Here is a 24,671-nt window from a genome sequence, read left to right on the forward strand (position 1 = left end):
TCAGAGCGTCCACATTGGCCGTTAACCCAATGTAGTGGGACACCTGTCAGACACCTTTTTTTAGGCTCCAACATTTGAGCCACAGAAGCATGCCTTTTTCCAGAACAACGTGACGACGGCATCATGGAAGGTGGAGTGTTGGACAACTGTGAGGAGACAGGAGAAGGAGAAGAGGCTGGACAGTGAGAGCATGGAGTGTGGCTTTGTGGGTTCTGACGGTGTTGCTCCCACTGGGCTTGGTGATGGCGGATTTCAGGTGCCTTCTTAAAGCGGTTGTCCCTAGGTGAGTGTTGGGCTTACCGTGACTTATGCGTTGACTGCAAAGGCTGCAGATGGCAACACTGGTGTCAGCAACGGACACATTAGAAAAAGCCCACACTGCGTAGCCATGTGCCAGCGTCCTGGGAGCGCCAGATGTGACTGTACATGGTTGATGGCTCACTCCTGATACATTTGCAGTCTGCTTTGTATCTCTTGTGCAATACAAGTTCTGCCTGCCTCTCCTCCCTATCTGCCGGTCCGTCAGTCCTCCAGTTCTACAAATAATTGGCCAGTAACTGTTGTCACTGTGTGTAGCACTGTTTACACAGCAAGAGGCCAAATTTTTGCAGGACTAAAATACAATCTTAGAAAATTATACTGTTAAATAACACCCCACTTCAATATGTGGTATTGGGGGGGCATTGGTGTATCACACCAGTTCAAAAAATTGGCCAGTGTGTGTACCAGACTTCACTCAGCGAACAAGGAAATATTGTTGCATGACACAAATAAACATGTAAAAGTATACTCAGATAACACCCCACTTCAATATGTGGTATTGGGGGGGCAATTGGTCTATCACACCAGTTAAAATACATTATAAGTGCGTTGGTCACTGTGTGTAGTGTTGCTGCAGAAATGCATAGTCTCACCACCACACCCGTCACAATGCTGCACAGTGCACAATAATACTACTTATCCACTATAATATGCTTTCTACAAAGTATATTATACCATGGATTACCCCCCTCCCCCACCCCCCTTTTTAGTGCACTGCACAGCAATACCAAAAAATTTGCAGCCCTTTAAATGACTTTTGTGGACATTAACAGAGCGATTTGTGTCACTGCTGACGATCTCTAACTGCCCCTACAGCAACGACTGGATACCTCTCCCTATACTAAAGAGACTGTAATAGACCTATATAGACATTGCAGCACTTTAAATGACTTTTGTGGACATCAACAGAGCGATTTGTGTCCCTGCAGATGACGATCTCTAACTGCCCCTACAGCAACCACTGGATACCTCTCCCTATACTAAAGAGACTGTAATAGACCCTATAACGACATTGCAGCACTTTAAATGACTTTTGTGGACATTAACAGAGCGATTTGTGTCACTGATGACCATTTCTAACTGCCCCTACAGCACAGACTGGATAACCTGTCCCTATAATGAAGAGAGACTGGACCTATACCGATATACCAGTCCTGAAATGGACTTTTGTGGACATTAACCACTTAAGCCCCGGAAGATTTTACCCCCTTCCTGACCAGGGGGTATTTTGCGATTCGGCACTGCGTGATTTTAACGGACAATTGCGCGGTCATGCAACGCTGTACCTAAACGAATTTGGTGTCCTTTTTTTTCCCACAAACAGAGCTTTCTTTTGGTGGTATTTGATCACCTGTGCGATATTTTGATCATGCGCTATAAACAAAAAAATGCGACAATTTTGCAAAAATAGCAATATTTTTCAATTTTTTTTATATGAAATTCCCCCCCAAAAAAATGTAAAAATCTAAATTTTTTAACATTTTCGGCCAATTTGTTTTCTGCTACATATGTTTGGTAAAAAAAATTGCAAAAAGCGTATTTTGATTGGTTTGCGCAAAAGTTATCGTGTTTACTAACAAAGGGAAAGATTTTTGTCATTTTTGTTGTTTTTTTTAACGCGTAATGGCGGCGATCTGCGATTTTTTTTGTGGTACTGCGACATTGCGGCAGACAGATCGGACCCTTGACTGACATTTTTGACACTTTTGGGGTTACCAGTGACATTTCTACAGTAATCAGTGCTATACATATGCACTGTTACTGTAAAAATACACTGGCAGGGAAGGGGTTAACTTTTTTTGAGAGGGAGGGGCTATGTGTGTCCCTAGGGGTGTGATTCTAACTGTGATTGGCTGTGGCTTGAGATGTATGAACAGTGATCAACGGTTCTACATAGTATAACCGTATGATCATCATTCATACACCGGGGAGAATGACAGGCGGCTTGTTTACACAAGCTGCCTGACTTTCTCCCTCTCCCCCGCTGATCGCAGAGTGACCGGCGGACATCGGGTCCGCCGGTCACACGCGCGGGGGGGTCCGTGACCACCCGGGAGCGGGAGCGTGCCTCCGGCGGCGCGCGCTCGCTCCCTAGACCCTCACAGGCTAGCGACGTAGCCCTACGTCACTTTGCCTGTGAGGGGCTGACCGCCGACGTAGATAGTCGTGCAGCGGTCGGCAAGTGGTTAACATAGCGACATGTGTCACTGCAGCCGATCTCTAACTGCCCCTAAAGCACCGACTGGATACCTGTCCCTAACCTGAAAAGAGACTGTAGAAGGCCTATACCGAAATACCAGCCCTGAAAAAGACTTTTGTGGCTCTTCACAGCGCTATATGTGTCTGGCAAACTCTCCCTGATGAGCACAGCGGACCTCTCCCTACACTGGCAAAAAGCAGAATGTGAAATGGCCGCCAGGTCAGGTCTATTTATAGGGTAGGGGGACTGTCCATGTGCTGGAATGTTTCAATTGGCTGTCCCATTCCACCTGAAGGCTGTGTCATGGGTCAAAGTTCTCCCCAATGTAAACTAATATGGCCGCCGCAAATGACACCATGTGTTCGCAAATTTGGCGGGTAGCGAACAAGCAAAATTTGCCGCGAACCGACCGCCAGGCGAACCGCAAGGCCATCTCTAATGAGGATGTGTTATATCATATGCTAACCTGTACCTGGGGAGGTGGGCATGCCCTTTTCATTCAACCCAGCAGGACTGGGTTGAACGAAAAAAAAAAAATCTGACAGCTTAGGTCGGAGCCGCTGTACTAGCTATCTGATGTTAGGACAGCGATCTCACCTGCTGTGGTATTGTGTTCTGACAAGGGTCCCACCATTGGCTGAGAGTGCTGATCGGCAGACCTTTTCCGGTCATGCCCCTTCGACAGAAGCTGGCTTCTTTCGGATTAAGAATTACCGTATTTGCCGGCGTATAAGACGACTTTTTAACCCCTGAAAATCTTCTCCAAAGTCGGGGGTCGTCTTATACGCCGGGTATCGTCTTATACGCCGGACTGTAGAATATGCGGTGGAGGGGGGTGGCTCAAAAACATCCGAGGTATGCCCGGGGTATAGAGAGAACATGCCTACATGCCGTCTGACCTGCCTGCCCTTGTATCCTACCTTCTTCTCCGCGTCCGTGTCCCTGCGTATCGCTCCTGAGGCCCGCTGTAATGCTGTGTAGGCGCGCATGTAGGCGCGCATGCGCGAGAAGATCCGGCGCATGCGTATTGCGTCATGGATACCGACTGGAGACCTACGGTATCCTAATGCTAAAATGCAGGGGGAATTCTAATAAAATTGTTTCCCCCATAAAACATATTGGTACACAAATAAGCATTACACACACCATAGCGCTGGTCGTTTTTTTTTTATTATTCTCATTATTCTATTATGCTACTGTCATAGACTACAAGCAGGGGCCAGACAGGTGAAAGAGGTGGGTTTATCTGGTCACATCCTATTATTAGATAAAGGGGTGAAAATAAGTGGAACAAAATAAATGTGTTTCCTAACTGAGTGTATACAATATAACAATATTACATTTAAAAGGGGAAATATAAAATATAAAATATAAAATTACTCATACCCACCCCTTTATCTGGTCTCTCTCTTTTTTCCATACCCTGGGCAATACCATCTCTGAGACAGGGAGGGCTGGGCAGGCAGGGAGAGCCAATCAAAACTTACAAGCAGCCATTATAGCCATTATAGCAAAACATAGCAGTACAGTATACAGTATACAGTATACAAGCATGTCCAACAGTCAAAGCCCTATCATGGCACCAGCAAGAAGAAAGAAATATGAAGCCAGTTTCAAACTTAAAGTTGTAAACTTTGCCATGGAACATAATAACTGCGCTGCTGCAAGACAATATGGAGTAACAGAAAAGATGGTTCGGGACTGGAAAGCAAATGAAAAAGCATTAAAGAGTATGCCAAGGGGTAAGTGTGCATTAAGAAGAGGCACCCACATTGGCCAGAACTTGAAAAACATGTAGTAGATATGGTTAATGAGCATCGCCAAAATGGTCATGTAGTGACACGTAATCAAATACGTTTGTTTGCACTTCAGTGGGCCAAATCTAACCCAGATCACAGCAACAGATTTAAGGCCACTATATCCTGGTGTAGTAGATTCATGGGAAGGCATAATATGGTGCTGAGGCAGAAGACGAAAATTGCCCAAAAATTACCTGCAGATCTTGATAACAAGGTAAATAGTTTCCATCGATACGTAATACAACAGCGCACTAAACATGGCTATGCATTAAGTAGTATTGGAAATATGGATGAAACTCCAATGAATTTTGATATGGTTGGAAATAAAACTGTCCATCAAAAAGGTGAAAAAACTATTTTAATTAAAACAACAGGACATGAGAAGTCTAGTTTTACCGTGGTACTAGGATGCACAGCTGATGGTGCCAAATTGAGACCAATGATCATTTTTAAAAGAAAAACAATGCCGAAACTCAAGTTCCCTGTTGGTTGTTTTGTACATGTGAATGAAAAAGGCTGGATGGATGAAGAAGGGATAAAGCTATGGCTTGATAATGTATGGAGCAGGCGACCAGGTGGACTTATTAAAAAACGTAGTCTACTGGTGTGGGATATGTTCAGAGCTCATTTAACTCCCAGCACCAAACAAAGGCTTGCAAGACTAAACACAGATGCAGCAGTTATTCCTGCAGGATTGACATCTTTGGTACAGCCACTGGATGTGTGCCTAAACAAGCCATTTAAAGACTGCATTCAAGAACAGTGGAATGAATGGATGGTTAGCGGCGAAAAGTCTTACACAAAAGGAGGAAACATGCGTGCTCCACAGTTGGATGTTTTGTGCAAGTTTGTCATAAAAGCATGGGATAATATTGATGCAGAAATGGTAATCAAGTCCTTCAAGAAGTGTGGCATATCAAATTCATTAGATGGTATGGAGGACGACAACTTATGGCACGATGAAGATGAAGAGGAAGCCGAAGCTGAGACCACACCATCTGATACGGAATTCGATCCATATGATGACTGCCTTACAAATGTACCACAAGATATTATTGATGTATGTTCTGCCCATATTGGTCAGTGCTGTTACAGATTATACTGCAATGTTGTTGATGTTGCTGCCATCTAGTGGTCAGAGTTAGTTATTTGCCAGAGCTTATAGGAAGTAATGTTTTCCATCATAGGAAGAGGTAGTAACCTTTAACCTGGAAATGTATTTCCTCCATTTCATAACTATTCCTGATAGCATTCAGAAGAGCTATCTATTCCAGAACTAATGAGGGAATTGTCTGTAAGTACATCCACTGATGGAGTGAGGCTACTGTATAATGTTTAATGTACTGACACATATGTTTTGTTTATGCTTATGTTGTAGTTTTACAAAGTTATTCAGAAAAAAGAATACATACAGATTTGATGTCTCACGTTTCTTGACTTCTGAATTATTGGGGCTTTTAAACTAGGAGACGGGGGGGAGGGCTCAGAAATAGAATGAGTCAGGAGGGAGCAGAGGACTGAAGGCAGTTGTAGGGTCAATAGCGACAGTAGGTCAACAACATCAATTGGCGGGTCTGTGCGGGAGAACAGCAGACCAAACAGAAATAAACAAAACCGCCAATCACGTTTAACTTCCGTAAAACTAAGAGGGGTATATGCTAATGCCAGGAGCCTAGCTAATAAGATGGATGAGTTGGACATGTTAGTACATGAGGAGGACATAGACCTTGTGGGAATAACGGAGACTTGGTTCGACCCCTCACATGACTGGCTGGCCAATATCCAAGGGTATTCGGTGTACCGGAAGGACAGGGTTGGTAAAAGAGGGGGAGGGGTATGTCTCTATGTCAAGAACAATATAAAGGTGCTAGAAAGGAGTGACATTACGGATGGGATGAGCATGGATTTAGAATCTGTGTGGGTTGAACTCGATAGGGAAGAAGATAAGGGAAAAGTAGTTGTGGGGGTTTGCTATAGGCCACCTAACCAAGGGGAGGAGGTAGAGCTGGAATTTTTAGCACTAATAGGTAAAGCGGCAAAACTAGGATCAGTCATCATATTGGGGGACTTCAATTATCCCGACATTGACTGGGAAGAGGGGACTGCACACTCGCATAAGGCCCGGCTATTCACGGAAACCTTACAGGATAACTACATGTCGCAGTTGGTGGATTCCCCTACTAGAGAGAATGCTATCCTGGATCTATTGATCACTAATGACCCAGACATAATCTCGGAGGTAGGAGTCCAGGACAACCTGGGCTCTAGCGATCACAGGATGATCACATTTAGTATAAATAACAATATAAAAAGGCAAGTGGGGAACATAAGAACCCTAAACTTCAGAAGGGCAGACTTTCCAAAATTGTACTCATTGATGGAAAGGGTAAACTGGGACCAAACCCTGGGATCCCTGACCACAGAGGAAAAATGGGAATGCTTTAGGAACATATTAGGCAAAGGCATCTTGCAGTGCATTCCTATGGGAAATAAATTTAGAAGAGACAAAGCCAAACCTGGCTGGCTAAACTGTAGCGTCAAAAAACTTATTAGGGGAAAAAAATTGGCCTTCAAGAAATATAAATCAGAGGGCACCGTATCGGCCTTCCAGCAATACAAGGAGGAAAATAAGAAGTGTAAACACGAAATCAAGATGGCTAAAATCAACTTTGAGAGACAAATAGCGGAGGATAGTAAAAAAAACCCAAAGAAATTCTTTAAATATATCAACAGCAAAAAAACTAGGGCAGAGCATATTGCACACATAATTAGCGATGATGGGAGGATGGTTACAGAGGACACTGAAAAAGCAACCGTGCTGAATTCTTTTTTCTCGTCAGTCTTTACGCAGGAAAAGGAAGGGTACACTGACCATGACTGTATGGTTAGTAGTAATACACAGGACTTGCCACTATGGCTAACAGAGGGGGAAATCAGGGAAAGACTGGATAAACTTAACACAAACAAATCACCAGGCCCGGATGGCGTACATCCGAGAGTGCTCAAGGAACTCAGTATGGTTATATCTAGACCACTGTTCCTGATCTTTGCTGACAGTATTAGGACAGGAGATGTACCAGGGGATTGGAGGAAGGCTAACGTGATTCCGATATTCAAAAAGGGCCAGAGACATATCCCGGGAAATTATAGGCCTGTCAGTCTGACATCAATAATATGTAAACTTTTGGAGGGGATGATAAGGGACTATATCGTAGAGTATGCTAAAGACAAAAACATCATCAGTAGTAACCAGCACGGGTTTACAAATGGGCGATCTTGTCAAACCAATCTCTTAGCATTCTACGAGGAGGTAAGCTGTGAGCTAGATAGGGGGAGACCAGTGGATGTGGTGTACTTGGATTTCGCTAAGGCGTTTGATACAGTTCCCCACAAGCGCTTAATTTATAAAATAAGGTCTGCAGGTATCGACAGCAGGGTTTGCTCTTGGATACGGAATTGGCTAAAAGGCCGTGTCCAAAGGGTAGTAATAAACAGCGCATACTCAGACTGGTCTGAGGTAGTAAGCGGGGTGCCCCAGGGCTCAGTCCTGGGACCAACCTTGTTCAATTTATTCATAAACAGCATTGAGGACGGGATCAGTAGTTCGTTATCAGTTTTTGCAGATGACACAAAATTGGCCAGGGCAATAACTGCACAGCATGAAGCAGATATCCTACAGAATGACCTGGACAAAATTACCGAGTGGGCAACGACATGGCAAATGAGGTTTAATGTGGAGAAGTGTAAGGTTTTGCACTTGGGGACCAAAAACATAAAAACACAATACACGTTAGGAGGGGAACCCTTGGGGGAATCAAAAATGGAGAAGGATCTGGGAGTCTTAGTTGATGATAGATTAGGCAACAGCATGCAATGCCAAGCGGCAGCTTCCAAAGCCAACAGAATATTAGCATGCATAAATAAAGGGATGTATTCCAGAGATAAGACTATAATCCTTCCACTTTATAAAACTCTGGTCCGACCGCATCTGGAGTATTCTGTCCAGTTCTGGTCGCCAGTCCTCAGGAAGGATGTGTTGGAGCTGGAGAAAGTCCAGAGAAGGGCAACTAAACTGATTAGGGGGTTGGAGGACCTTACCTATGAAGAGCGGCTGCAATCGCTCGATTTATTTTCCCTGGAGAAAAGACGTCTGAGAGGGGACATGATAGCAATTTATAAATATCTTAATGGGGATCTCAGCTTAGAAGAAAAGCTGTTCATTCGAAGGAATTGCATGAGGACTCGAGGACATACAATGCGATTAGAGGAGAAGCGTTTTAACCTCAGGCAACGTGGGGGGTTCTTTACTGTTAGGGCTACAAGATTGTGGAATTGTCTACCACAAGAGGTGGTTTCTGCGGGTAGTATGGTGACTTTCAAAAGACTCTTAGACTTACATCTCAAGGATCAGGAGATTGAGGGCTATGTTAGATGATTACAGTCACACACACCTACACAGGTTGAACTGGATGGACTATTGTCTTTATTCAACCTCACCTACTATGTAACTATGTAACTATGTTAAGCTGTCTGACTAGTGTTATACAACAGTTCAATAACACGAAGCAGAACAGTAAAAAGACAACCACGTCCGGTCTGGAATAAACTGAGACGCCATTACTGCAGCATGAGTCTAAGATCAGGAACAAAGTACAAGGCTGATGTCACGACACCGCCGACACAGCAAGGCAGGGAGAACATTCCCGGCGCCCAACAAGACGATGCACAATCGCATGCATCCAGATCTTCACGGGCTAGCAAGATGTCCTCAGCAAGTTCCTCAGCGGCTAGAGCTCGTGCCAAGGCAGAAGCTGCCCGTGTCCAGCTACAGTACGCAGAAAAAGAAGCAAAGATAATGCAGGAGTTAGCAGCAAAGAAAGCTGTCATGGCACAAGAAGATGCGGAATTAGAATCAAAATTGCTCATCCTGCAGCGCCAAGCTGCAGTTGCAGTTGCTCAAGCAGAGGCCGATGCCTACATGGGAACAAGTCGATCAGTAAGGGAAAAATCATATAAAGGTGCAGAGGTTCCAGAAAAACCTCTATTCTCTGCAGATCGTACAAGTGAGTACATCCAGAACCTTACTGATGCGCATACAAAGGAACAGTCTCTTAAACCTGAAGCAAAGGAAGTCAGGCCAAGATCAACAGACCCCCTAAGCAGGCCCAATCAACCACATGAGGTCAGCGGCTGCCAGCAAATCAAAAATGAAGCACCAGAAACCCCTAAGAACAAAAAACAAGTGTTCCCATCGCCTCAACCTATAGATTACATGCGCGAACAACAATGTGCAGTGGACATCACCAAATATCTCATCCGCAAAGAAATGGTTAGCTCAGGCTTTCTCCAATTCGATGACTGTCCTGAAAACTATTGGGCATGGAAATCTTCTTTTCTGAATGCCACTGAAGGTCTGAACTTATCACCAGCAGAAATGCTTAATTTAATGATAAAATGGCTTGGTACCGAGTCAGTAGAGCATGCAAAGAGGATGAGAAGAGCGAACCTGTTCAATCCTGAAGCAGGACTCAACATGACATGGAAAAGACTAGAAGAAACGTATGGATCCCCAGAGGTAATAGAAGGAACACTGTTGAGAAAACTTGAAGTCTTTCCCAAGGTGGGCTACAGAGACAACGTGCAGCTACAAGAACTAAGTGATCTTCTACTAGAGATAGAATATGCCAAGGAGGATGGCTACTTGCCAGGACTTTCATATCTAGATACAGCTAGAGGCACTAATCCCATAGTAGAGAAACTGCCCTCAAATCTGCAAGACAAGTGGATGTCTGTGGGAGGTAAATTCAAAGAAGATTATGGAGTCGCTTTTCCCCCTTTCTCTGTGTTTTCTAGGTTTGTCCGACAGCAAGCGAAAATCCGAAGTGATCCCAGTTTCGCCTTTACCACCAGCGGCAATCAATCTGAGAGACCTCACGGTAGGACCTCTGTATCCACACACAAAACAGCTGTACCTTCAGAAGTCACAGACTACCAAAGCACCCACAAGGTACACACCATAGAAAACCCTGATAGACAATGCCCAATACACAAAAAACCACATCCACTAAAGAAATGCAAAGGCTTTAGAAGCAAACCCATTGCAGAGCGGATGTCCTTCCTTAAACAAAACGGCATCTGCTTCAAGTGCTGCGGGTCTACTTATCACATCGCCAAAGACTGCAAAATACCAGTAGAATGTACAGAATGTGGCAGTGAGAGACATATTGCAGCTTTGCACCCTGGCCATGCTCCTGCTCCACTAGAGACTGTAGAACCCAGGAAAGATCAGGGCAGGGAGCAACAAGAGACCCCACTCTCCTCAGTAATGTCTAATTGCACTGAAGTATGTGGACAAGGCAAGAGTGCACGATCATGCTCAAAAATCTGTTTAGTGACCGTGTATCCCACTGGCAAGAGAGAAAGAGCAGTGAAAATGTATGCAGTGCTAGATGAACAGAGCAACAGATCCCTTGCAAAGTCAGATTTCTTTGATATCTTTAACCTTAAGGCAAGTGCAGTTCCATACACTCTAAGGACATGTGCGGGGACAATTGAAACCACAGGGAGAAGAGCTACTGACTTTACCATTGAATCCTTCAATAAGAAAGTGCAGTTCCCGCTTCCTACCCTAATAGAGTGTGGCATGATACCTGACGACAAAACTGAGATTCCCTCTCCAGAAGTAGCCCATCACCACCCTCACCTCCGCTCAATTGCTCACCTTATCCCAGCTGTTGAGCCAGATGTTTCTATCCTTCTACTTCTTGGGAGAGACATCCTTCAGGTACACAAGGTGCGCCAGCAAATCAATGGACCTTATAATGCCCCCTATGCACAGAGACTGGACCTGGGGTGGGTCATTGTAGGAGAAGTTTGCCTGGGGACAGTGCACCAGCCTGACAACATTAGCACTCTGAAGACGTCTGTGTTAACAAATGGACGCACATCCCTTCTCAGTCCCTGTCACAACAGCTTCGTTGTCAAGGAAAGCTTTGGCAGGTCAACACAACACTGTGACTCTTTTACACTATATGGTAAAGAAGAAGTCAATTCCAACATTGAAACAGACAATCAAGGGATTACAGTGTTCCAGAAAACTAAAGATGATGACAAACAGGCCCTCTCTATAGAGGATCAGACCTTCCTGCAGATTATGGATAGAGAGGCTTACCAAGATGACAATCACAGTTGGGTGGCCCCTCTCCCCTTTCGCACACCCAGACGTGTTTTGCCTAGTAACAGGGAACAAGCCATGAAGCGTTTACATTCACTCAGCAAAACACTGCAGAGAAAGCCAGAGGTGGAAAGAGATTTCATTAAATTTATTAAAGGGATGCTAGACAATGATCACGCTGAAGTTGCAGAACCACTTGAGACAGACAGGGAACACTGGTATCTACCAATGTTTGGTGTCTACCATCCACACAAACCTAACCAAATCAGAATAGTTTTTGATTCCAGTGCAGAGTATAAAGGAGTCTCTTTAAATGACGTACTTTTGAGTGGCCCTGACCTAAACAATACTTTGCTAGGTGTCCTCATGCGCTTCAGAAAAGAGCCTGTTGCTTTCACAGCAGATGTGCAACAAATGTTTTATTGTTTTCTTGTCAGAGAAGACCACAGAGACTTTCTACGTTTTCTCTGGTACAAAGACAATGATATAGACAAAGAAATTGTCGAGTACAGAATGAAAGTGCACGTATTTGGCAATAGCCCATCTCCTTCTGTCGCTATATACTGCATGCAAAAAGCTGCCCAGAAAGATGCAGAGCGCTATGGACAAGAAGCCAAACACTTTGTATTGAGACATTTCTATGTAGATGATGGACTCGCTTCTGCTAGCACACCTGAAGATGCAATTTCCATCCTCAGTAAAGCAAAGCAAATGCTGGCAGAATCCAACCTGTGTCTTCATAAAATTGCTTCCAACAGCCAAGAAGTAATGGAAGCCTTCCCTGTAGCAGACAGAGCTAAGGACCTAAAAGATCTTTGCCTGGGTACAGACACTCTTCCCCTGCAGAAAAGCCTAGGCCTAAGTTGGGATCTAGAATCAGATAGTTTTGTTTTCAGAGTTTCCTCAGAGGAAAAGCCTTTTACACGTAGAGGCATTCTATCTACTGTAAATAGCCTCTATGATCCCCTAGGGTTTGTATCGCCTGTGACAATAAGAGGTAAGGTCCTAGTTCGGGAACTGTCATCTGGGAAAAGTGAATGGGATGCATTGCTTCCACAGGAGAGACTAAGTGAGTGGGTTCAATGGACAGAATCCTTGCAAACGTTAGAGCACCTAAAGATAGCCAGATGCTATGTGCCTGTATCTCTATCATCAGCTTGCAGGAAGGAACTGTGTATCTTTTCAGACGCATCCACCACAGCTATAGGTGCAGTAGCTTACTTGAAGGTAATTGATGCAGAAAATGTGTGTCATGTTGGATTAGTCATGGGAAAGTCCAAATTAAGCCCTAAACCAGCCCACACTATTCCTCGTTTAGAGTTGTGTGCTGCTGTACTTGCAGTCGAAATGTCTGAGCTAATCACAGATGAACTAGACACTGACTTTGATGCTGTGAAATTCTTCACTGATAGCAAGACTGTCCTAGGGTACATTTGCAACACCATTAGGAGGTTCTATCTGTATGTCTCCAACAGAGTGAATAGAATCAGGCAATCTACACACCCAGATCAGTGGTTCTTTGTATCTACAGAGCAAAACCCTGCAGATTATGCCACTAGACCTATTCAAGCAGTATGCCTTCAGAACTCTATATGGTCCTCCGACCCAGATACACCTATGGTCCTTACCCCAGCAATGTTGTTGACTCAAAAGGTGAACTCTTTGTCTGCTCCATCTGGAACCATAAGTACAACCCAAGTCCATGCGAAACAATGGAAGCAAGTACAATGCTTGGCAGACACCTTTTGGAAAAGATGGAAGAGAGAGTATCTGTCGAACCTGCAACGCCGCAGGAAATGGACTGAGGATCGCCCAAATGTAAAAGTGGGTGATGTTGTTCTGTTGAAGGACAGCCAAGAGAGCAGAAACGAGTGGCCCGTAGGACGTATTGTCAATGTTCTACCTAGCAGGGATGGCAAGGTTAGAAAGGTAGAGGTCAAGATTGTAAAAAATGAGACTGCCAGAATTTATCTCAGACCTATAACTGACATTATAGTTTTGATTTCAGACTAACTAGGATTCCATTTACTTGTTTATGTTTTTTCTGCATAGCAGTAATTGTTTGGGTAGTGACATAATAAATTATGCCAGACAGGGAGTGTTCTGCCCATATTGGTCAGTGCTGTTACAGATTATAAATGATAAATAACTGGCGCACCACGGGGAGAAACAGTATCACCAAAAAACTATACCGATAATACTGGACACATACTAATGAACTGTTAAAAGGAAAATCAATGTGGTATAAAAAGTCCATAAGTCCATATGTGACACAGTCCATAAAAAATTCCAATGTGCACTCCTTAGGCAGCTCTAGTGACAAGGTAGAAGTTTTGCTTGTTGCCAACTGAAAAGAAACACAGGCGCCACTCTAAGTGCAGTAGCTGGAATTTTATTAAAGGATACAACTTAATGTTGGGTACTCACAAAGGTAATAAGTAATCAAGCACAGAGAATTTGCTGTTACAGATTATACTGCAATGTTGTTGATGTTGCTGCCATCTAGTGGTCAGAGTTAGTTATTTGCCAGAGCTTATAGGAAGTAATGTTTTCCATCATAGGAAGTGGTAGTAACCTTTAACCTGGAAATGTATTTCCTCCATTTCATAACTATTCCTGATAGCATTCAGAAGAGCTATCTATTCAAGAACTAATGAGGGAATTGTCTGTAAGTACATCCACTGATGGAGTGAGGCTACTGTATAATGTTTAATGTACTGACACATATGTTTTGTTTATGCTTATGTTGTAGTTTTACAAAGTTATTCAGAAAAAAGAATACATACAGATTTGATGTCTCACGTTTCTTGACTTCTGAATTATTGTTAAGCTGTCTGACTAGTGTTATACAACAGTTCAATAACACGAAGCAGAACAATGTACTTATGATATCAGATGACGAACAGGAGGATTTTGAAGGCTTTTAAAGGGAAACTGTCAAGCCAGCAAACCCTGTAAAAATACGGTACCATAGCTTGCAGTTATGATGGGCGTTGCAAACTCATCAGGGACCTGCCCGGCACTTGCTCTCTCTCTATCGTTTGCTATCTTCCTCCTATCATCATCAGTTCAAGTTTGGTTGACAGCTTAGAAAACAAGCAGCATGGCAGCTCCCATGGATTTATCCACTTGCACTGTTTTATGTTTTATGTTTTATGTTTACATGTTTGATGACAAACAGCCTTATGTTTATAAGTGACAGTTAAGCATTTGAATAAAGTTACCATATTAAAATCAAAACTGATGTTTTTTTCATTTTTATTTGGTGTGCGCGTGCATTGGAAGAGGGGTAGTCTTATACGGCGAGTATATTCCAAACTCTATATTTTAACTGGAAAAGTTGGGGGTCGTCTTATACGCCCAGTCGTCTTATACGCCGGCAAATACTAATAGAAAATAGAAAGTAAAAAACAGAAGAGAATTCCAATTAAAATCAATATTTGGTGTGACCACCCTTTGTGTTCAAAAGAGCATCAATTCTTCTATGTACACTTGCATACGAACTTCTTAAGGTTATGGAAATGTTAGGGAACAAAAATCTAAACTTGAATAGTATTATGAACTATAGCTCATCTCAGATTTCCTTTCTGCACATTGTGATTATTTTGGGAGATGATGGTTGTCTCTCTACCTTTTTATATATAACCCCCCCAGCCGTCAATACAAGTTTACATGCCTCATCCTTCACCGCTGAGAAATAGTATTCCTTATAGTCAATGTTTAATATTGAAGAGAAGTTGCTCAGATACACATGACTATTAAGGGGTAATAATTGCAAAGAGGCTATAGTAAGAACTTGCTAAAAAAAAGCTTACATAAAATTCAACATACTACAGGAGACATGCTTTATTCATACCTTTAATAGCAAAACAACTAGAATCATAATATGCTTTTCCCACTACCATATGGAAATATGAAAATTACCTATTAGAGCTACAGTATGTCTTTAGGCCTCGTGTCAGGAACCTGCCAACCTCTATTTTACTTACTGGTGCACCTGCACTCCTGCAATTATTGGACTTTTGTTCTTTACTATCTTATCCATATTGCCTGATTTCTTCCTTTGGCCTCCTGTTGCCATGCTTGACCTCTTCCCAATCCAGTTCTGCCTAGTTTTGCTTGACCTTCTCATTTGCTTCCCCCTTTAATTGCTCTGTTCATATTTTGTATAGCCTGTACAGAGTATCACTCTTGTGTTCTGGCTTGTTTGTGCTTCATTTGCTTCATTCCTGCGTATCCATTGCTGGGAGGAGGTTTGCCACTGAGATATCTGTCTAAGCATTTGCTGATTGGCCTTTGCTTGTTTGGCTTGAGCCATTACTGGACTCCAGTTGTGGCATTGGGCCCTCTTGGTGCACACCTCATTTCTGGGATAAGTCCACTAATACTACTCTGACTGCCAGCTTGCAATGAATCTCCTTGTCACAGAATAAACTACCATCAGTTTCTGTGGGTGCGACCAAAAATCCATGCTTTTACTTAAAGGACAAAACAATATTGGTGTCCATATCTCTTTCAACCATATAAATACTATTTCTAATACAGTCCTTGAAGAAGAGGTCTTCACCTCGAAACGTCGGACCACTTTGAAATAGTCGGTTGAATCCATATGTTCATCTTTTATATACACACCAGTTCTGTCCATTTTTAATGATATAATGTTGTATGTCAATTTTCTATTTCTTTTTTGCATATATTAATAAAATCATCATTAAGTATTTTCTTTATATCTATATCATTTATCTTGAGTGACCTTAAAAGTCCCACCCCATAGGGGATTTTTCCAAAAACATACTCCTCATACTGTATATATGGTAGAGAGTGAGTTTCTGCTGGTTAAAAGTTTAGTTACAGCTACATTAGGGTTCAAACATTGGTTTATCCTGTTATCCCACTTTGTCACCCTTTTATCCTCAACTTAATTAACATGTAAGTAATGATTAAGCACACAGTCAGTGTGTGAAACGCGTCTACCTTGTCACGATTGTCATATTTGGATGTCCAGTCAATAAACCTGGATTTTGACTCAACCTGGAGTGCTGCCAATTCCTTTTCTTTTATCAAGTTTTCACAGAGGCGAGCCGGGGCATTCACCTGTGTGAGTCATCAGGCAATTACACCACCTTGAGCAGTGACTCCTTGTCTGTTCAATAGCTTGATCCCTGACTGTATGCTTACGCTACACCTTCATTTATGATGCACTGCTTTGATTTCTCTGGCAATACTCATTAACTAGATGTGAACTTTGGTAGTGCTACACACGCCTAAAAAAAGTAATTAAAGCCCCCCCACCCTTGTATTTCCCGGCTATTCCCATCTGTCAAACTGAGTTTAAATCATAGCCTTTTTATTTAAAAAAAACATAAAAAAATATTGAACACCCTTTTTATAATCCTTGATTTACCCCTTGTACTCTAAGTGCACTTTTTAGTTTAGCTAATTTTTACTTATGGATTGATAAAAAAAACTAAGATAATTTTTGCAATGCATTTATTGCCAAAAGAAAACTTTATTGTCCTAAAAAAATAAATGTAGCACTACTCCCTTGGCAGCTGCTGGTTACGGGTTCCCCTGGGTTACCATTAGCAACAATAGGGCAGTCTGGCATTTTCCCAAGTGTTTTACCTCAGTCAGGAAACAGTCCAGTATCTTTGGTTTTTATGTTTTATTTGGAACTTGGATAGGAGAAGGGAATGAGTGGGATATTCCAACTTAACAGAACTATGCACAATATGCTGCGACAACTTGAATAATGCTGATTAGCGCTGGGTAACGCTGAATGGTGCTAGTCGCGGCTAGGCCGCTGCTTCACTTTGCCCTTGGCTGTGAAGTAGAATTATATAAGCTCTCTGAGGTAAACTGTATCCTGAGGTAAACTGTACTGTGCTGCAGAACAACTTCAGGGTCCTTCCTGGCACCTCCTTTGTTCCTAATCTTCAGGGTCAACTACACGGCACCCCCTTTACTGATAAACTTCCTGTGTGTGCTAGCACCTTGATCCCCTGACCTCTCTGGAGTGGTCCCCTCTCCTAGGCAGACCCTTAGGCAGATCTCCTGGTACTCACAATACACGATTCTGCCAGCAGCTCCACTTGTCAGCAGTCTGGATCCTCTGCAGCTCAGCTCCACACTAGGCCAACCGCCTAAACCACTTTCCTCACACCTGCAGGAGGAGAGACAGCCGTCAACCTCCTCCTGGGACTTTGCTCATGCCAAAAGACACCCTGTCACATGCTCCCTCAGAATTTATTGCCAATCGCAGGATGCATTGCAGAAATGCCCACCCACTGGGACAGTCATAAACCCTGATGTGCTATTGGTTAGGTTTCCTCCACTGTCTAACAAGCTCCCTTATTGGATACAGTGGGGAGACTCCCTTAAACCCAATAAATCACACCTATATAGTATATAGTAAATATCTCCTGAACAGTGCAAGTTTAGCAGATATTTACAGTACCTATAAATACGCCTTATTATAGACTTACCTATAGGTACAAACAAACCAGGGAAGTTTACTTCCACTTTAACTGCTTGCCGACCGCCCGTCACAGATATACTGCCACAGGCTGGCTCGGCTGCGCGAATCAACGTAACCATACATAGCTCCTCGGCAGTGGCGCACAGTGATTCACGAGAGGGGAAGCTGATCTGCGGACCATCTGCCAGACCATTTTTCTGTCAGCAATCAGCACAGGGCTCCTGTGTTCCTCCTATTTAGGAACACAGGTCCCTGTGTTGAACTAATAAGCCCATCCCCCCCACAGTTAGAAAACTTCCCCTAGGCTCACATTTAAACCTTTGATCGCCCCTGGGTTAACCCCTTCCCTGCCAGTGCCATTAATACAGTAACAGTGCATATTTTTAGCACTGATTACTGTAGTAATGTCACTGGTACCCCCAAATGTGTCAAAAATGTCAGTTTGGGGTCCGATCTGTCTGCCACAATGTCACAGTCCAGCTAAAAATCAGTGATTGCCGCCATTACTAGTAAAAAAAATATATACAGTAAATAAAAATAACATAAATCTTTTCGCTAGTTTGTAGACGTGATAACATTTGCACGGACCAATCAAAATCACACCTACATAGGTTGAACTGGATGGACTATTGTCTTTATTCAACCTCAACTACTATGTTACTATGTAAAATATGCTTATTGGGATTTTTTTTTACCAAAAATATGAAGCAGAATACAAAGTGGCCTAAAATGATGAATAATGAATTTTTTTTTTTGGGGGGGGGGGATGTTTTATAGCAGAAAGTGAAAAATATTGGTTGTTTTCTTTGTTTATAGCGCAAAAAATAAAAATCGCACAGGTGATCAAATACCACCAAAAGAAAGCTCTGTTGTGAAAAAAGGGACATCAATTTTATTTGGGTACAGCGTCGCACGACTGCGCAATTATCTGTTAAAATAATGCAGAGCCGAATCGTAAAAAATTGCCTGTTCATTAATGGGGAAAATCTTCTGGTCCAGAAGTGGTTGAAGAAAATGAAAAAAAAAGTAAAAAACACACTCCCTAAGGGTGGCTATAGAGCCTGAGCTAGTGCCCATAGGTGAGAAAAACCTCCAGCTATGCAAAATGATCATTATTGTAAAACTGTAAAACACTATTCTGCAAGACTAGGCTGTAGATAGATTGCCTGATGGAAAAGATTGGTGTTACAGATTTGGCAATCACTTGCAGAAAATATTAAACTAGTGCACCTTATAGAGTTAAAGGGAATATTTATCCATTACATTTTTTGCGGGTGCAAATGATAACCTTGATATAAATCTTACCAGTGAAGGTTAATCGTTTAAAATTCATGTTTTCTGTAAAATATTTCAAAATGCATTAAAAAATCCATATTGTAATGATGTTTGGGGTGGTACATTTAGTGAATCGAAAAAATCAATTTCTGGTCAATAAAATTAAAGTGAAAAAAAAAAAAAACATATCATGAAACTACCACATGTGCTTTGCTTCTGTAAATTAATTTTACTGAAAAATGGATTATCCTTGTAGACATAGCATATGGGCGGGGCTAAGATCTGTATTACCCAACAGAGGAAGAGCACTCACACCCAATCCAATTGGTGGTAAAAGTTCTTGTATTTGAAAAAGTAGCATTGAAAGAAGTTACAAGAATACTTTTAGTGACACTGGTGGCAACACTTGCAGAAACACTTGCAGTAACAAACAAGTAGATGTACTGTCAAAGCAGCACCTATTCCCTGCGCTCTGAGTGGTGCAATCCTCTATCCAACCTGTCTGTAGGCTTGTAGATGAGAACAGATGGCACGGCAACTTTATAATGCTTCAGCCTTGCAGCCCCCTCGCTGGACCAGGGTGGTCCGGGAACACTATAAACGACAACAAACACAAGGGCGTACCGGCCTAGTGCATTATCTCTTAGACAGGTTTATTAAAATAATAGATTAAAAATACTCACAAACGAGTTTCTTGATAAAAAGCACATCAAATAGATATAAAATCCTCAGATCGGGATTGGATCGTCCCCTGAAGCTGTACAGGCTTACGCGTTTCAAAGCAGTGCCTCTTCCTCAGGCTATTCAGGGTCTCTGGTGGCTATGTGGGGTCTCTGGTGGCTGTGTGTGGTCTCCGATGTCTTTGTGGGATCTCTGGTGGCTATGTGGGGTCTCTGATGGCTATGCAGAGTCTCTAGTGGCTGTGTGGGTCTCTGGTGGCTGTGTGGGTCTCTGGTGGCTGTGTGGAATCTCTGGTGGCTATGTGGGAAATGAACCCTGGGCCCTGAGATCTAAGGGGTCACATCCTTAGAGCTCAGGAGTTCAAGATTGGACTTGTAGTACTTCACTAGTTTGAGGGGGTGTCATGTCCTAAGCTCTGAGGGGTTCATGCTGGGACCTGCAGTCCTTCACTTTTGGGAGGTCCCAGTATTAACCTCTGTGATCTAAGAATATAACCATTTAGATGTAGTCCTTCCCACATAATAACACTGCACATACTGTATGAATCTGGCCTGTGCCCTGCCACACCTTACACTTTAGTTCCCTTCTTCCCCCAGAGCTAGCCAGAGGCCCAGAGAATATAGAGGAGATGGGTGCACCATGGAGAGCACTAGGTGCGGAGGATGAGAAAGTCAAATCCTCCTTCACTTTGAAAGCTGCGGCTGCCTCTAGCTCCCTCTGCATTAGAGCAGGGAGTCACGGCTATGACGCCACTGGTTGCTAAACGTCTTGTTTGCCTCGCGGCAGATACGCCTCTGATGACAGGCAAACAGAAGGCAACATAGAAATAAAAAGGACAAATTATTTCTTCTAGTAGAGATGGGCCAAACATACCAGGGTTCAATTCACCAATAGTTTGCCAAACATATAACAAATTTAGATGCCAAATTTAAACGCCACAGAACTCCCTGTGAGCTGCATCTGTAAATCAATTATGCCCATTTTTTTTTCCAATTTTTTTTTTTTAGAAAACCTATTCATGTACATATTGCTAACAAATACAGTGCATTGCAGACATACCAGGCTACAGTAAAGCATTAAACCATTTTGCAGAGTACAGTATTGATTATAGTGATGTAATAATGTAATTCCTAAATTTTATAGCCATAGCTGGATAGTCTTAATATCGTATATTCCAAATTAATCAGAAATCAATATTTCCCTATTGGCTGCATGACAAAAAGTATTTACAAGAAAATTGTAGATGGAATCTACTACTCCACTACTTCAGATAGATTAGGGACTATCGTCTGTTTCCATTTGTTCATGATTGTCTGCCTTGCTGAAAATATGATATGCAAAATAACTGTTTGATATTGCTTTGGATATCAGTCTATAGATATACCAAGTAGTGCCAGCTGCAGAGATGGAGCAGTTAGGATCCAAGTAATAGTAGATTTTAAATATGGATTTCCAAAAGCTGATAATACATTTACAATGCCATAAAATATAAATTATAGTACTCGTGAGGCCGCAATTGTGCCAGCATCATGAAGGTCCTAGAGGAAACATTTTGGACAATATTTACTGAATCATATACCACCTATGTAAGATCTAGAATTTTTTTTGGGTGATACAATGGGGTTTAATTACTAAAACTGAACAGTGCAAAACCTGGTACAGCTGTATACGGTAGCCAATCAGTTAAGCATAGACAAGCTGTTCAGTTTAGCTTTGCACTCTGCAATTTTAGTAAATCAACCCTTATAAGCAGCACTATAGGTATATTTAATCGCATTTGCTCATTCCTTTATCCTGGAATGTTTGGCCTAAAGCCTTCTTCCACTTCAAATTGGAGTCAAATCTAAGAAATTGGGGATTACATTGGAAATAATCATAGAACCAGGGAATGCCACCTTTCGTGGTCGAGGGGGTTTGAATATTTCTAAATCACGTCTGCAATTTCTGGTACCAAAATAAACTTTATTGCAACAGTAAGTCACAAACATAATTAGATAGAAATAGGTACAGAGTGATTAAAAACTTAACAAGATAGAAATAACATCACATCTATGCAGGGGCTTTGCATCTCTATTAAAAGAAATAGTAGGAAAACATATATGTCTGCATCAGTTAAGAGTGTAAGTAATACAAAAAGGCGCACCCTCAATTTTAGTCTGAATTTTCAGTTTTTTTATGAAAGTGATGAAGCTGGGTCAATTTATAGACACAGTCATCCAATTCGCCTGAAAAATGATGTAGTACAGTGGAATGGCCTCTATCTAACCATGGGGTAACTGAGTAGGCGGGAATATGATAGTTGTTGACTCTCAAAGGGATGGTAAGCAATGTTAAAGAAGTATTATGGCAGCTCTTTGAAGCAGACATCCCCACACTGCCAAGTATCCTAATTTTCAAAACTAATAAGAAAGGACTGGCAAAAAGAGTTTGGAGGGTTGGGCATTACCCTGGGGGACATGTACCAATACTAACATTTAGAAAACAAAATGCATCTTTTTTCGGGGAGCCATGGTTTTAATATTGCTGAAAATCAAACATTCAAAATGCACCACTTAAGTTAAAAAACCTGCAAGGAGGAGGAGGGTGTTCTTGATATTGGCTTCATATTAAAAATACTGCCCTCCTGATCCTTATTCCCCCCTTGCTGTATTTAAAGGTTTCAATCAAGTCTCTCCTTTTCCTTCTTTCCATTCCTGAAGTCTCTCTTGATATTTTTTTTTCCCTCAGATCTTTCAACATTTTTGGTGCCCATCTCTATCTTATCAATATCCTTTTGTAGGTGAGTTCTCCAGAACTGGACACAGCATTCTATGTGAGGTCTAACTAAAGATCTGTATAGAGAAATCAGGACCTACAATGGAGGGAAGAGTAGGCCTAACCAGATATTGCTTGGGTGAGTTTAATGTTGAGCAACTCAGGTAAAAAGTGAATGAGACACAAACTCTCTATAGCATGCTATTGCCACATCCCTATTATACACGAAAAAAAGGGGGGGAGGGGGAAAAGGAGAGAAAACCACACAATAGGGTGGGGTCTCTCACCCCCTCAAAATATTTTGGGACTTTATAGGCAACTAGCAATTGCTGATCTCAGTGAGAAGAAATGTAACAATCATTTGATAAAAAAATATCATTTTAATTAATACAGACATACAAAGATACAACAATAGACATGTGTTCAATAAAACATAATCAATACATACACATAAATCGTAGGACAAACTCCTACACCACTGGAACCCCAATGCCTCTGAAACCAAGGCGATTCATATAAATACATGGTAAGTCATGATGAATCATGATAAATAATTATAATCAAATGTAGAGTTCACTCGTGGTAGATATGGTATCGCGACGCGTTTCGCTTAGTTGCTTCCTCAGACGATTCCTAAAGAGTTGTCTCAAGAACGATCAATTTAAGTTACCCCATCAGTCGAAGTAGGGTGTACAATTTAAATGCATACGTGTCTTGTATGGCTCCACCAATATGTCTTTTATTAAGCCCCCAGATAGATCAATGATGATCCCAAAACTTAGTCATAGGACTCATCTACTTATTACAGAGGGGTCGGGTTGTCCACGGCTCCCTTCACTTTCAGACGAATGCCTACAGAGCATAAAACAAGAGAAAAGATCCCGGTCCTGTGTGGAAAGCCATCAGCCTCTCCTCGAGAAGCTCTCCCTGTCAGTGGGAGAAGCTTTGGTGAACTGGATGAGTCACCACAATATCCATAGTGTTACTGATGTCAGTACCCAACAATATGTTCTGCTTGAATTAAAAAGAAGCACAGGGGCTACATAAGACAGAAATTTGACTACTTATTTGTATATCGATGAGATAGCCAGGTACCATTTAGCATTGCAGCAGCTGTGTTGTTCACATAATCAGAGCTTGCCAACTGACATGAGTAAGGGACTTTAACTGCTGCTATAAATCACTGCATTCCTTAGTGTAACCCATCCATGGACCTTCCAGTTCTCTCCATTCTTCTAATTTATCTCAGTCTTCCTTCTGCCACCACACATGTAGTATGCACATCACGGCAGAGTGATGGAGGTAAAGGGCAACTACTTGGGAGCACTATTGTGTCCTGGTTATTGCGTATCATTATGTGATTTATATCTGATATATGGCTTACAGTTTGACCCGCTGCTAGTGGGAGTGTGATTGGCATGGATAATACACAATTATAGTTTAGTTAATCAATAACAGCAGTATTAATAGTGACATGAGCCAAATGTACACATACCATGGCTGTTGCCAATACTGATTAGAGAAGTATAGATTATTAAACTGCTCAAAAAAACTCTGGCATGTACAATCCTCCACGTTAAAAATAGGTACATGACATTTTCTTACCAATCAAAATTCCATACTTGTTTCACCTTTCTATAAGTGTTTCTCATTTTCTCTCAATTTCCCCCTTTCATACTCTCTGCCTCTGAGATTTTTAGAAATGAGGTTAAAACTAGACTCACCCTACAAAAATGAATACCTTCACTGTGATCAGCCAGACAAAATAATTAGGTATATAAATAAAGCAAAAACCCATGACGGTAAATAAACAACAATGATAAATGAAGAAGCTGCTTGTGCAGGCACCCTAAACCTCACTGTAAACCTCAGTCTATTTAGGGCATCTCCATGCAGGGCCACCATTAGAAATCATGGTGCCACTCACAGCCTGCCTGACAAGGCTAACTCCATCTCCCCCCGACAATCCCTGCTTTTAAATACCTTATT

The 24,671-nt window shown here is 42.1% G+C and overlaps 1 protein-coding gene across 2 annotated transcripts in view; it reads right to left on the minus strand.

Moving 5' to 3' along the window:
- The window catches only part of WDR72 (WD repeat domain 72), a 456,172-nt gene that overhangs the window by 421,843 nt on the left and 9,658 nt on the right, over positions 1 to 24,671 (minus strand). Inside the window, exon 1 of one of the 2 annotated variants that reach the window (XM_082255123.1) lies at positions 24,288 to 24,363. The exons of the other annotated variant lie outside the window; for it this stretch is intronic. The gene's annotated coding sequence lies outside the window, so the exon portion shown is untranslated. Of the gene's footprint in view, positions 1 to 24,287; positions 24,364 to 24,671 lie in introns of those variants that run through there. 2 annotated transcript variants of the gene reach the window in all.

Source organism: Pelophylax lessonae (genome assembly GCF_965119305.1).
Source record: "Pelophylax lessonae genome assembly, chromosome: 4".
Classification (NCBI taxonomy): Eukaryota; Metazoa; Chordata; class Amphibia; order Anura; family Ranidae; genus Pelophylax; species Pelophylax lessonae.